Source organism: Leopardus geoffroyi, chromosome B1, assembly GCF_018350155.1.
Source record: "Leopardus geoffroyi isolate Oge1 chromosome B1, O.geoffroyi_Oge1_pat1.0, whole genome shotgun sequence".
Taxonomy (NCBI): Eukaryota; Metazoa; Chordata; class Mammalia; order Carnivora; family Felidae; genus Leopardus; species Leopardus geoffroyi.
The window spans coordinates 173,698,876-173,713,054 of NC_059327.1; the positions used below are offsets into that span (position 1 = coordinate 173,698,876).

General features: G+C 42.6%; 2 long non-coding RNA genes across 2 annotated transcripts; one reads left to right on the forward strand and one right to left on the reverse strand.

Moving 5' to 3' along the window:
* Positions 1-447: 447 nt before the first annotated feature.
* LOC123596072 lies at positions 448-8,930 on the reverse strand. Its single transcript, XR_006711512.1, has 3 exons — positions 8,846-8,930; positions 5,829-5,924; positions 448-631 (listed from the first exon to the last, which is right to left on the reverse strand). It is a non-coding gene; the product is annotated as an uncharacterized LOC123596072 (long non-coding RNA).
* Positions 8,931-9,055: 125 nt separating this feature from the next.
* Positions 9,056-13,589, forward strand: LOC123596071. Its single transcript, XR_006711511.1, has 3 exons — positions 9,056-10,152; positions 12,608-12,938; positions 13,140-13,589. It is a non-coding gene; the product is annotated as an uncharacterized LOC123596071 (long non-coding RNA).
* Positions 13,590-14,179: the final 590 nt, after the last annotated feature.

The window sequence follows — 14,179 nt, forward strand, 5'->3', positions numbered from 1 at the left end:
TTCACTCTCTTTCTCTCAAAATATATAAATAAGCTTTAAAAAAAACAAACTGTAAAAGAAACCGTTACCTCTGTTACCTCCCCACAACTCCCACAAATCTGCCCGTTCAAATATAGTATTTGCTTTTTTATTAACACATCATGCAAGGATGATTTTCCCATAATCCCATTGAACCCTCTCCTCTCTCTCCTACCTTCCCTTTGTACTTTGATTTGACCTGTAGTAGGGCATTTAACGATATCAACTTTATGTCAAAGTTAATACATCTCTGCCTCCCTAAGGCCATCCAGCACCTACTAAAGCCGATGGCACGTGTGGGTCTCCAGTGAGACCCGCCATTATGCCCTGCACACAGCAGGTGCTTAAAATAGTGCTGACTCTACCAGAAAAAAAGAATTCCTGAACCCCTTCAGCAATGTGAACATAACCACAGAGAATGGGAAAACCTCAGTTGTCACTATTTTTTATTTTAGATATTTCTCCTTTCTCTTAAGCAAGAGCCAGTGCTAATCAGCAGCGCCCCGATCCCAGCAAGCCCATGCGGAGATAGACAGCAGAATCCCGGAATTCTCCGTGTCTTCTCGGTCTCTCCTCTCCAACTCTTCCTCTTTGCTTGGTTTGTCTTTGTAATCTAGAACATCAGCAAATACATTTCATAAGGTCAATTATTACATCAATAACCGAGGCCTGGCCACAGGACAACTCCCCAACGAACTTTATTCACCTCAACTCACTGGAGTGGCTAAGAAATGACCTTAAAAATGATATACTGGAAAGCAAACAAACAAACACAATGAATATATATACTAATAAATTTATCGTACAAAGGATAGAAAGCGAAATAGAGGAAGAGAGGCAGGGAACTTATGTCAAAAGGCTGTGTAGCCAGAGGTTAGTGTTATAGGTTTTTGGAGTTACACTGAGTTTGAATCAAAGCTCTACAACTTTTTAGCCATGTAACTTTGGATGAAGTATTTCATTTCTCTATGCCTCAGTTCTCTCCTCTAAAAAGTAGAGAAAATACCAGCTCCAATCTTTTATGAGGGTGAAATACGATATTACATGCTAAGTGCTTAGAACAGTGCCTGTAACAGAGTAAGTTTTCACCCTGACCCAGAATTTTACATGGTTATGACCACAGCACTATAACAGTTGTGTCTCTGGAATCTGGGAAATGCACAGGTCTTGGAGTTAGAAGACCTGATTTAAATTTCCGCTCTGCCCCTGAACAAGCTGTGTGATCTTGGGCCAATCCTGTCCCTCTCTGAGTTTTAATTTCCTCACCCACACTTGGGTTTCTCATCTCTCAAGTCCTACCCTATTTCTGGGGGAAGAGGAAGACACTTCCTTGTCAGTCTGTCCTCCCTCCTTCAGGTCTCTCCCTGGGCTCTGGGTCACTCTGCAGTGACGGTATCAGTCGTCCTCCCTGGATATGGCACAGGTATGATCTCATCCTACTGGTCAATTCTTGCTGGATGGTCCCTTTAGCCAGAGGCCGATTCACTAGCCATCGTCAGAGCTGAGTCTACCCGATCATAAGCAAAACGTCCTCGCTTCATTATCCATTATCCAGGTTAAGGGATCTTAGTGTAAGTTCCTCTCACACAATGGCTCTGGGGACTCTTTGCTAGGACCTATAATCCCAAGGTTGACAAACACCTTTCAGACTGAGACTGGAAACCAGAAGGATGTTGAAAATAAAAGATAAACACATTTAACTATGTAAATACAGTTATACATCTGTGGGCAAAAAAAAAAAAAAAAAAAAAGCCACAAATAAAATTAGTAGAAAAATAATAGATTTGGGATAAAATATAACACAAGTAACAGACCAAAGATTAATGTCTATAAGATAAAAAGAGCATTGACAAATTGGCCAAAAAAAAAAAAAAAAAAAAAAGCAATTCAGAAAAATACACAAAAGATAGTAAGTACGGGACTCAGAAAAGAGCTCATCCAAATAGCAAAAGTATTTAAATTAATTACGGTTGGGAAATGCAAATGTATGCAACAATGAGATATCACTTTACTCCTATTATACGCCAAAAGGTTTTTAAATTGAAAGCATCAAATGAATACAAATGGAGTAAAAACTCGGGGAGGCACTGAAGAGGGTCCTCTCACATATTGTTGATAGAAGTGGAAATTGTCACAGCCTTTTGGAAACAATCTGACAATGTCTATTAAAATGTAATAAATATCACATACCCTTCTACCCTTCAATTTCACTCCTGGGAATCTATCCCATAAACATAAAACTTCTGGTACAAAGGACACGTTCACAAGAATATTTATTATAGCCTTGTTTGTAGTGACAAACCCGGAAATAATGCCCATCAGTAGGGGAATGATCCAATAAATTATGTATATCCACACAAAACGAGATTTTTATAACCATTAAGAGAATGAGTTAGAGCTATACCAGTTGGCTTAGAGGGATTTCCATGAAGCATTATTGAGTGAAAAACACAAGTGTGTATAATATGAGCCCATTCTTGTAGAATAAATAACGGCAAATTTTCACTTGTATGATTACATGGGCATGGAGAAAAATCTGGAAGAACACATCCTGGGCCATAACATGTTTTATCGGGTGGAGACTGAGGTCCAGGGATGATGAACAAGGAGAAATACGGAGGAACTTGAGGGGAAAATCAAGCAAAAAATGACAAGGAACAACAACAACAAAAAAGACTACAGGCTATGCTCACACTTATGAAAACTTATGTTCGTGTGTATGCATAAACTGTTTATTAGCTAAAAGTATATAATTGAAAAAACAATGGGCAGCCCTTGATCACTTTTGCTTCATCTTCAGGGAGAAGCCTGCCCTGTGAAGCTGGTGTAGAATGGGTCCCTCCTATGCATGTGGTAGCAGCCAGGACATCTCAGAGCTCGGGAGACTGACAGGGATTTTATTCTACACCCACCTCTCCTCCTATTCCTTCTCCCCGGTTCCACTCCCCTGCCTTTCCAAAGAAACAGAGACAGGGTGAATATAATATGGCCTGTTAGTGAGGTAGTAAAGGACCATCGACATGGGCCCTAAAAAAGGTTATTTGGTGTTTGGAGGTACATTTTGAAGTCTTTAAAGCCACCTTAGAAAAGCCACACAAGACCCAAGGATCAGATGCACACCCTGGAATTTGAAGCCAGAAACCTGGGAGCAAAAGACAGGAGACTCAGGGAAGAAACGAGCAGAATGTCTTCTAGTCCTTGAGGCAGAGGAGATTAGACACCCCCAGCCAGCCGCCTACTGAAGACGGCTAACGTGCTTAACAAACACTTCACATTTTATCGCTGTGAAGGGTATCGCTGGGCTGCTAAGAAAAGACGTTCTCAGAAGCCAGAAATAACGTAAAAGTGAGAATTTAGGGGTGGCGCCTGGGTGGCTCAGTTGGTTAAGCGTCTGACTTTGGCTCAAGTCATGATCTCACGGTTTGGTTTGTAGGTTCGAGCCCCCCCATCAGGCTCTGCACTGAGTGTGGAGTCTGCTTGGAATTCTCTCTCTTTCCTTCTCCCTCTGCCCCTCCCCTATTCATACGTTCTCAAAAATAAATAAATACACTTAAAAAAAAATAAAGTAAAAGTGAGAATTCCGATAGGTAATCCACTTTGCTTTTGGGGGTGTAAGCCAAACCCTGGTGTTGAACTTCTGTTTTGACAGTGAAAACTCAAAGCCTCAGTCTCATCCGGAGAAAGAACTGTGGAGGGTCCCCCCTTGTCGATCTCTAAGAGCAACACTGTCATTATTAGGGTAAATGGGAAATAAACTTACCCCACAGAAGAGGAAATAATATTAAGAACAGAATTAATAAAAACAAATACAAACATACAACAGAGAGGATCAATAAATCCAAAATAATTCTTTGAAAAGTGTTCTGAAGTTGACAAGCCTCTGATAATACTGATCAAAGAGGGAAAAAAAAGAACAATCATTTTTAAAAATCATATTATGGGGGCGCCTGGGTGGCTCGGTCCGTTAAACATCCGACTCTTGGTTTTGGCTCAGGTCATGATCTCCTGGTTTGTGAGTTCAAGCCCCACATCCAGAATTCTCTCTGCCTGAAATTCTCTCTCTCTCTCTCTCTCTGCCCCTTCCCCACTCGAATTTTTCTCTCTCTCAAAATAAATAAACTTTGCTGCAGATAAAAATAGATTATTCTACATAGATTTGTGCCAAGGAATTATAAACAGGTAAAAGAAGAAAATTCTTAGGGAAAAAAAAAAGTACCAAAATGTTATCAAAAAAATAAAACCTAATGATTTGGTGAAAAATTTAAAAATCAAATCCATAGTTAAAAATGTCCCCGCTAAATAAACATACCATTCCAGTCTTGGATAAATTCTTCCACAAAGTAGGAAAATACGTAACTCTTTTCACTTTAGGAGGCTGGCATAACCCATACCGACCATCAAGGATAGTCTGGAAAAGGAAAACTACTCATAGATGATTTTACTCATAAACGCTGACACAAAATCACCAACAAGGCACCAGCAAATCAAATCCACTTATAAATAACAAAAAAGACAACACGACAGGATGAACTGACTGTATAACGGATCAAACGGGAAAGAGCTCCTGATCGCCTTAATAGATGCAGAAAAGCATTCTACAAAATTCAGCATCTATCATGGTAAGAAATAGTTGCTACACTACAAAAAGAAGAAAGTATTCTTCTTAAAACCTACCCCACACATAATAGTAAATGGTGAGTGCAGAGAACGCAGGGACCAAAAGCATTCCCTTGCGGATGGGGAACAGTCAACAGCTACCGCCACTTGTACTGGGCATCACGCTGGAGATCCTGGCCTGCGTTACAAGTCGAGGGAGGAGCCACAAGAGAGAATCTCCTGAGGACCTACCCGAGGCTGACTTTGTGGAAAAAAGGGTTACAGGAGCAGGGAAAGTTCCAAGATATCTTCTGCATGCTGCGTAAATTCAAGTCCTGCTACTCGTAAGGCTTTGGGACACAGCGTGGGATTTTTGGAGGGACATGCGTGGAAGGCCCAGTGCCTGGTCCATATTACAGGTCAATTAAAAATTAATATTGGGAAGAGCAAAAGGCTGTTGGAAATTGTCGAGGGGCGCTTGGGCGGCTCGGTCAGTTGATCTGACTTCAGCTCAGGTCATGAGCTCACAGTTTGTGGGTTCGAGCCCCACATCGGGCTCTGGTGCTGACAGCGTGGAACCTGGTTGGGGTTCTTTCTCTCTCCTCTCTCTCTGCCCCTCCCCTGCACATGGGCACGCTCTCTCTCAAAATACACAAATAAACTTTAAAAAATGTATATATGTATGTATTGCATGCTTATACATGTGTATGTATCTGTATTAGTGAAATACATATAAATCTCTCTCACTATATAGCAATTTCTCCCCAGAAACCTGGTGCATTTCTCAGAGAGACAGGGAAGAAAAACACTTTGAAATTTTATATTAATGCTCTGTGCTGACAGCACGGAGCCTGCTTCAGATTCTCTGTCTCCCTCTCTCCCTGCCCCTGCCCTGCTCGCACCCTCTCTCTCTCTCTCTCAAAAATAAACATTAAAAAAAAAAAAAAGAAAAAGAAGAAGAAGAGAAATTGTTGAAATGTCATACCATATCCAGCCTTAGTGAGTCACAGTAGGATTGAAGCAGCCCTGTGAGTGAGTCCAGGAGCCACAAAGCTCGGATTCCCCACTGCCCTCCCAGGGGCCAGTGCCTGCCTCACATCCCCTGTAGAGATCACTAAAGACCTGCCCGGACTAGTAGAGATGGAGACTCCTTTCCTGGAGGAGCTAATTTCTACACACGGTCGCTAGAAACAAAAAATACCAAGCACCCTTACGTGAAATAAAACCACTTTTCCAGCAACGACTCCGTTCTCATGGCCATTTGGTCGGAGACGTTTCCAAGCATCTTCTTAGAGTTTAGGCATCTCTATCTGAAATCACAGGATTCCATCAGGGGAGTAAAAAGGTAGGAGACCCTATTGGCCATAAAACAATTATAAGCTTTTCATGACATAGGAAGATAATGCAAATCAAGTTGCTTTTTTGAAGTTTTTGAAGCAGCATGCCTATATCATTGTCTTACTTTTATGACGGTATTTATTCTACCCCGGGGTCCACTTCAGAAATAGAACTTCCTCTTTCCCCCATCCAAGCTCGTTTTTATCTTTCATCTACAAAAAAAAATATTTGCAATTTCTAAAGTTTCTCAATTTTGACAGTCCCCAGACTCTGAACTAAGCAAGGCTTTCTGTAATAATTAGGTTCCCAAGTCAAGGGGGGATTTTGGTGCTTCCGAAAGCTTAAATTCTGGGGCAGGCTTGAACTTCCTTCCTCTTTCTCTTCTGCGTTTTGCTTCCTTGGTCTTTGCGATTGGGGAAATTTTTTCCTCTCCGAGTCACAGTCTCTTACTGTTAAAAAAAAAAAAAAAAAAAAATCTTACAGCATCACCTTCACCTTCCCTTTCTGCTTCTTATTTCCCAGAGTCCTTCTAGCATTCCAAGGGTGATAATGGAGCGCATGCTAGACCGGAGTCGGGAGATCATCGTTTTACAAGGGTTTCTTTTCTGAGTGTGGGAAAAAAGAGGTTGGGTTGGGTATGAAAGGTCCTGGATTAAAGTCCTCATTTACGTCGTCTTGGGGAGGATATATCCCCTCTGTGGGCCCCAGTTTCCTCCTGGGTAAAGGAAATGTTGGTCTACTGCAGGAATTCCAGAGTCAGGCACTGAGTGTCAGAAAAGGCTGGCGTCCAGAGGCAATAGGGAGAGGTGGGGACCGCGGAGGTCTGGCACAGGCACCTCCTGAAGTGAGGACTTGTTCTCGACTACAGCAACACCATTCAACCACCACAGGAATGTGAGCTCTGTGTTGGCAGACTTCCAATTTCTTAAGAGAGCCCTGAAATGTGGATTTTTATTTAAATTCTTTTGATTTAAAAAAAATTTTTTTTAATGTTTAGTTTTGAGAGACAGACAGAGAGACAGAGACAGAGCACAAGCGGGGAAGGGGCAGAGAGCTGGAGACACAGAATCTGAAGCAGCCTCTAGGCTCTGAGCTGTCAGCACAGAGCCCCACGTGGGGCTTGAACTCATGAACTGCGAGATCATGACCTGAGCCAAAGTCAGATGCTTAACCGACTGAGCCACCCAGGAGCCCCTTGATTTTTTTTTTTTTTTTTTTTTTTTTGTTTAATTGCTTCCTCAAAACTTATAAATCATCACAAGTCTTTTTTGAGAAAACTCCTAGAGTCTCTTTTATGTCTAACATCATAGGATCCTAAGTTCTGCCACGGAACTTTCGGAGAGTCTCCTACATTCCTCCCTCCAGGTTTTGTAAGTCTTCTTGGAGCTTTGTGTTGGGGCACCTAGGCCCCTGGGGCTTTCCTTCAGATTTCGGAATGTCTACCTCATTCTCGGGGAAGAAGCATTTTGGAGCTAGGATTTCCTCACAGACAGGATTCTCCTAAGTCTGATTCCTGGTCTTGGGGTAAGCAAAGGATGAGCCGGCACTGAGAGTTCCGCCTCGAGACCAGCCTCCCCCCTCGGAACGGGCCAGCGGGACTGTTGGCCAGGGAACTAGGCGAGTCTCTTCCCACCTACAACCCCTTTTTGAGAAGTGGAGTCTCTCCTCCCTTATCTGAAATGGGAAGGTTTCTGGAGCGTGAGCTTCCTCACCAATCCGTTCGCCTTCTTGGATGCTGGGATTCTTGGTCTCTCCCTGCTCCATTCTCTCACCGGCCACTAATCCCGCCCAAACGACCCTACGCTGTGCGGCTCACCGCCAAAAAACCACCCAGCACTGTCTGCTTGGTCTGACTAGCCCCCATTCCCCGCTCCTGTTTGGTTCCTGAGAGCCACAAAGGCCCTCCTCTGGCCAACATTTCTTAGCTACTTAGGCTCCGTTTATCCTCATAGTAGCTCCCACACAAACACTGACTTTCTTCCACGTCAGGTCCCTCCAGCAGCACTGCACGTAAGGAGATAATACGACAAAGTGGCTACGAGCCTAAGCTTCAAATACAGAGTTCCTGGGTTCAAAACCATAAGGGCAAACAATCCTACAGCTGCCATTTACTGGCTTTGTGGTCTCAGTCACATTGCTTCAAATGTCTGAACCCAATTTCTCCATCGGTGAAATGTATACAGGAAAGCATACCTGTGGTGGTTAATTTTATACGTCAACTTGGCTGCCCAAAGTGCCCGGATACGTAGTCAAACACTACTCTGGATGTGTCTGTGAGGGTGTTTTTGGATGACGTTGCCATTTAAGTCAATAGAGTTTGAGATCACCCTCTGTAATGTCGGTGGGCCTGGCCCGATCAGGCAAAGAACTGAACAGAACGAAAAGACTGACCTCCCCCGAGCAAGAGTTATTTCTGCCAGGAAAATGCCTTCAGACTTCAACCACAACATCAACTCTTCCCAAGGCAGCCTGAAGGCCCGCTCTATAGATTTGGTGCTTGCCAGCACGTGGACTAATCCCTTAAAAACTCTCTCTCTCACATATATATATTATATATAATTTATATTTTAAATGTATATTATATATATATGTGAGAGAGATACACATAGCACATATATATGTTATATAACACTCTATGTGCTGTGTGTATATAGAGAGACATTATTACATATATTATATATGGACATTTATTTATTGTATCTTATCTATTGTATGTATATTGTATCAGACATAAAAGTCCACCGCTATCCATATTGTATCTACATTTATGTATATTGTAACTATATCTATATACACACAGTTCTGTTGGGGCTGTTTCTCCGAAGAACCCTGACGGATACATATGAATTCTTAAAAGGATAACATGAGATAAGGTTTATAAAAGCTGAATTACATAGTGCCTGGTATGCACAAATCTCTCCATAAGTGGTAAAAAGAGACAAATGATTCTAGCTGGCTCCATTTCTTCCCTCTTTCTCTCCACCCCCACAAGCCCAGGGCCCCAGCTGCTGGCAGCCTCACCCCTGCACTGTTATCTCATAGGCTACAGGTGATGTAAGACTTGGCTTTAGGCAGGAGGAGGATACGATGACATGCCACCTGCCCACAATATTCTGGGAGCAAAGTCACCTATTTCAGAGCCACGCGTTCAGATGTTACTGCGGGGTTCCTGCAGGTTTGGGATTATGATGGCCACATCATCTAGCACCTTCTGAAACTAGAAGAGCCCCAGGTCAGCCTACTCAAAGGCCACAAGGAGTCAGATCGGCCACGTGTGACAAGAGATCCAAATCGCAAACTCTCTCCAGATATCCAGACTCCCTGACCGGCCTACCAACCGTCCGGCAAGCAAAAACTATCACAGTATGTGCTAAATCAACAAACCGTAAGAGGAAGCAAGGAAGATAGAAATGCATCTTCTGAAAGAGAAGCCCTTCTACGTTCTTACTGCCCTTTATTTACTTAGGGTCTGGACACTTGGCCCTGCTGGGGATCAGCCAGACCAAATAGCATCCCTGCACTCAGCGGCTTTGCTGTCTCCACCAGAGACCCCGTTAGACTGGAGGAGCCTCTGAAAACTTGCCCTTCTCCGGGCAAGCTGCTTACTGGGAGCGGCAGCTATAGATTTCTGCCCCAATTGTTTTTGGCTCGGACAGCCTATGCTTTTACAAACAGACCCTGACCGCTCTGAAGTCATTTCTGTCCTGGATCTCCATCCCAGGCCACTGTATTGTTTTCATTTCCTGTGCTTCTGCACTTCCTTACCATAACATTATCGCACATTCCCGGCGCCGCTGGGCGGCAGGCGGGCTGATACACCATCATTTGGCATCAGTCGAAATTGTTCCATAGAACTTCTAATCACGGGTCCCTTAAGGCGCCCTGCAGGAGCTTACAGCAACTCGGGAGCGAATGTCACAGGAATGCAAAGCCTGACGTGAGACGTGGTATATATTTCCAAGATAGGCTGCCTTCTATTGAAATTGGCTGGTGAGGAATCCCACGTGCCCAGCAGGGAGTCGGGAAGTGGAATGTACACAGTGAGGTGCATATGGAATCCCCAACCTCCCTTTTACCCGGGTCTCATGAGTGAGATAAGTTACCAAACCCCAAGGGCAGATGGCCACCGTCCTGACAGCGCTACAGATCTTTCCCCTTCTTGGGCAAACCTGCTCCACAACGGTATACAGCACCAAACAGGTGAAACCCATAGCCCTTAGTTTATCTCAGGCCTCTCGGATTATAAGATTTCAGACACTTTAAAATGGGGGTGGGGGGGGTGGCTAATGGTGATTATAAAACATCCTTCGTCAAAAGGCACATTCTTATCTCAGAAATGTTAAAAAATGGGAGAGAGGGTTCTAAAATGGATAAAATACAATATTAAAGACCTGGGAGTATTTTAGCAGACGAGTGATTTGTTTGGGGTACAAGGCATATCTATTCTATCATCTTATATCATTGATAATGTTGATGGCTGCAAAAATCAGAGTAATATATTACATTTTCATCATGTTTTATACTTTATAACATGTGAAAAGACTTCGTGGTCCTTCATCCTTCCAAGAGAAATCCTGAAGTGCTAACCTGATTTTCCTCCTCTATCCAGAAAGAATTCTTTTGTACTGGGAGAGGAGCTAAGTGCATCCACATAAGGAAAGAAAGGAGGGTGTGGAGAGGAGCAAAAAATAATAACACAGTAGAGAAAGGGAAGGGTTTTGGGGCGGGGGGACTTGAACCGAGGGCGTGAAGTATGTATGTGTGAAGAAGGGATTTTCTGCTTATTGTGTGCTTAGCTCTGCTTTGCTGTCCTTCCGGAGACGTGAGGAGGGAGTGGAATTCCTTTTTAATTACTTTTGGCCATTGTACTGTGCTTCTTAATTAAGTATGATACCATTTTTAGAGTGACCACTTGGGTCCAGGTTTTTAAGGGGAATCATTGACGTTGTAACATGGCAGGGCAAATATCATTTGGTGAAGTATTTAAAGTATTTAAAGCATAGTTATAAAAATGCTATAGTCGGGGCGCCTGGGTGGCGCAGTCGGTTAAGCGTCCGACTTCAGCCAGGTCACGATCTCGCGGTCCGTGAGTTCGAGCCCCGCGTCGGGCTCTGGGCTGATGGCTCGGAGCCTGGAGCCTGTTTCCGATTCTGTGTCTCCCTCTCTCTCTGCCCCTCCCCCGTTCATGCTCTGTCTCTCTCTGTCCCAAAAATAAATAAACGTTGAAAAAAAAAAAAAATTTTAAAAAAAAAATAAAAAAAAAAATAAAAAAAAATGCTATAGTTAATCAATTTTCACTGAGTAAATGCATAATTCTCCATATATTCAGGATGGTGGAAGGGGCAATGCCAGTTGAGAGATGCAGTAAAACGTCCCGCTTCAATGAAGCTATGACAACTAAATTGAATAACTGTTCAAATGTTTGAACCGAATGGTCAACTGGCTTTGCGAATTGTTCCCCAAATTTAGTATATCTGTATGTAGCCAATCATGACATTGTTAAAATTACTATTAAAAAGACGTGTGCCTTCGTCAATTCCACACCTGAGTATTTACCGAAGAGAAGCGAGAACCTGTGTATGTCCACACAAAGACTTGTATGCAAATGTCCGTAGCAACAGTATTCACAAAAGCCAAAAAGTGGGCCCAATCCCAATGTCCCTCACTGAGTGGTAGGATAAACAAAAGGTGGTACGTCCATACAATGGGTTCTATTCGGCAATAAGAAGCAACAGAGTACCGATACATGCTGCCACAAAGAGGAAACACAGATACGTTATGCTAAGTGAAAAAAAAATACACAAAAAAACTATTCCATTTGCATGAAATATCTAGAAAAGGTAAACCCGAGGAGACAGGAAGTACATTAGGGGTTGCCTGGAGTTGGGGTTGGGAAAAATGGCCACGAGAGATATCATGGGGCGATGGAAATGTGCTTAAGCTGGATTATGGTGATGGTTACATAGCTCTGTTCATGGACTAAAATCACTGAATTTGTGCACTGAAAGTGGACACATTTTATGGTATGTAAAATTATACCTTAATAAAGTTGATAAAAGAAAAACAAAAGGAGGAGAAGGAGGAAGTGTGCCATTTACGGTGAAACTCAAAGAGATTAATTAGGAAGTGGGGAGAAATGGGTGAAAGTGGCCCATGTGTACAGGAGGGATTGTTGGCTGTAGGGTTAGAGTGAAGGACACGTAGTGAAAGCTACAATGCAGGAAATAGGTGCTATGGTATGTATTTGATGTTAATAATGGAGGAGGGAAAGTGATTAACACAAAGGCAAAGTGTTGAGTGCTAGGCTAGAGGACCACCACCAAGTTTTGACGCCTGTTAACGTAAATTCAGGAGATCAGAAGTTGGTATTAAGTCCATCATCAGAAACTTAACCTGTAGGTAAGATGAGGGTACGTAGCTTCTGGCCATCGCATTTTGCTAGTAAAGTCCCAGCATAAGAAGCTTTTGGTAAATTATTATCTACTATTGTACAAAAGAAACCAATCAACTTGACAATCTATTGTTCCGGGAGAGTTCAGTTATTGCCCTAAGTAAGTACTTGGTATTTGGATGTAGTCCAAAATATTATTGCTTTGAAAATACTTAATTTGTTTCTACTTTTACGATGTATAAAATCATTTGTCTTGGTTTACAGTACAGTTTTATGGTGCCAAACGAGTAAACTTCTGTTGATGAAAACTTCAAAAACCAAAAGGAACACCTGTTCCTGGTAAGGATTAAAACAAACAGAAGGGAGTATTAAATTCTAGGCAAACAGTAGCTTCCTTGTATCACCCAGAAGACAGAGGGACTCAGAAAGACAAAATGCAACACGGAGAAAGAAATTCACAAAGGCGTCTCTGCCTACAGTTTCTGCACATTCCTCCACCTTGCCCTTCTTCTCCCCTCTACCAAACAGCCCAGGAGGTAAAGGAAAGGAGATGAGTTACTCAATCTACTTGCCTACCTGGATGATTCTAAAAAGGGTAAGTTCCAACCTTTTGCAATATGAGAAGGTCCCAGGAGGTAAAGCAGAATAAACATGGCTAACCATATGTGGGCATTCTCCAGAGAAACCAAAATCTCAAGTCTCCTGATTACTGAAGCCAGGTCTTAAGTCCGAAAGGGTGAGAGTTTGGTGCCAGTAATTGGCAAGACTCTTAAGCTCGTGTCTTTCCATGCTCCAGGTACCCCTGAACCAGACCAGGAGGTGGTAGCTTTATGAGAGTGGCGGCCAAGTTCACATTCTTGTTCAGCTCCCGCGAGATGAACTTACTAGTGGTCTGGAGGAGGCCATGCTGGGGAGAAGAATGTCATCTCTGCCAAAGAGCAAGACACTGGTCTACTGGCACTGATCTTGGACCCGGGGGTGATGCTGAGTGGCCTTCCCATGGCAGTTGGTACACCAGATCTCTCTCCCAACTTGTGCTTGTATTTTTTTTTTTAATGTTGCTACTAATTTTCTCTTGTTTGTTTGGGTCCATTTTAAAGAGTATAGAATTTGAAATCAGAAAAACCAGGATATAAACCTGGGTGCTCTGCAGTATTGTGTTGAATGATCTTGGGGAGTTTATGTAAGCCCTGAGCCTCATCTAAAATGAGAATAATTGTAGCCAAATTATGGAAAGAGCCTAAATGTCCATCAACTGATGAATGGATAAGGAAGATGTGGTTGATATATACAATGGAATACTACTTGGCAATGAGAAAGAATGAAACCTGGCCATTCGTAGCAACATGGATGGAACTGGAGAGTGTTATGCTAAGTGAAATAAGTCAGGCAGAGAAAGACAGATACCATGTGTTTTCACTCATATGTGGATCCTGAGAAACTTAACAGAAGACCATGGGGGAGGGGAAGGGGGAAAAAAAAGTTACAGAAAGGGAGGGAGGGAGGCAAAGCATAAGAGACTCTTAAATACAGAGAACAAACTGAGGGTTGATGGGGGTGGGAAGGAGGGGAGAGTGGGTGATGGGCATTGAGGCGGGCACCTGTTGGGATGAGCACCGGGTGTTGTATGGAAACCAATCTGACAATAAATTATATTTAATACAAAAAATTACTTCAAATTTAAAAATAAATAAGTAAATTAATTAATTAATTAAAAAATGAGAATAATTGGTCATACCTACCACTGAAAGTTGTTTAGAGACTTAAATAAGATCATTCTTTAGAGAAGGGCTTTGTAAGGTGCTGTATATGTATATTATTATTTTCGAAACTTTG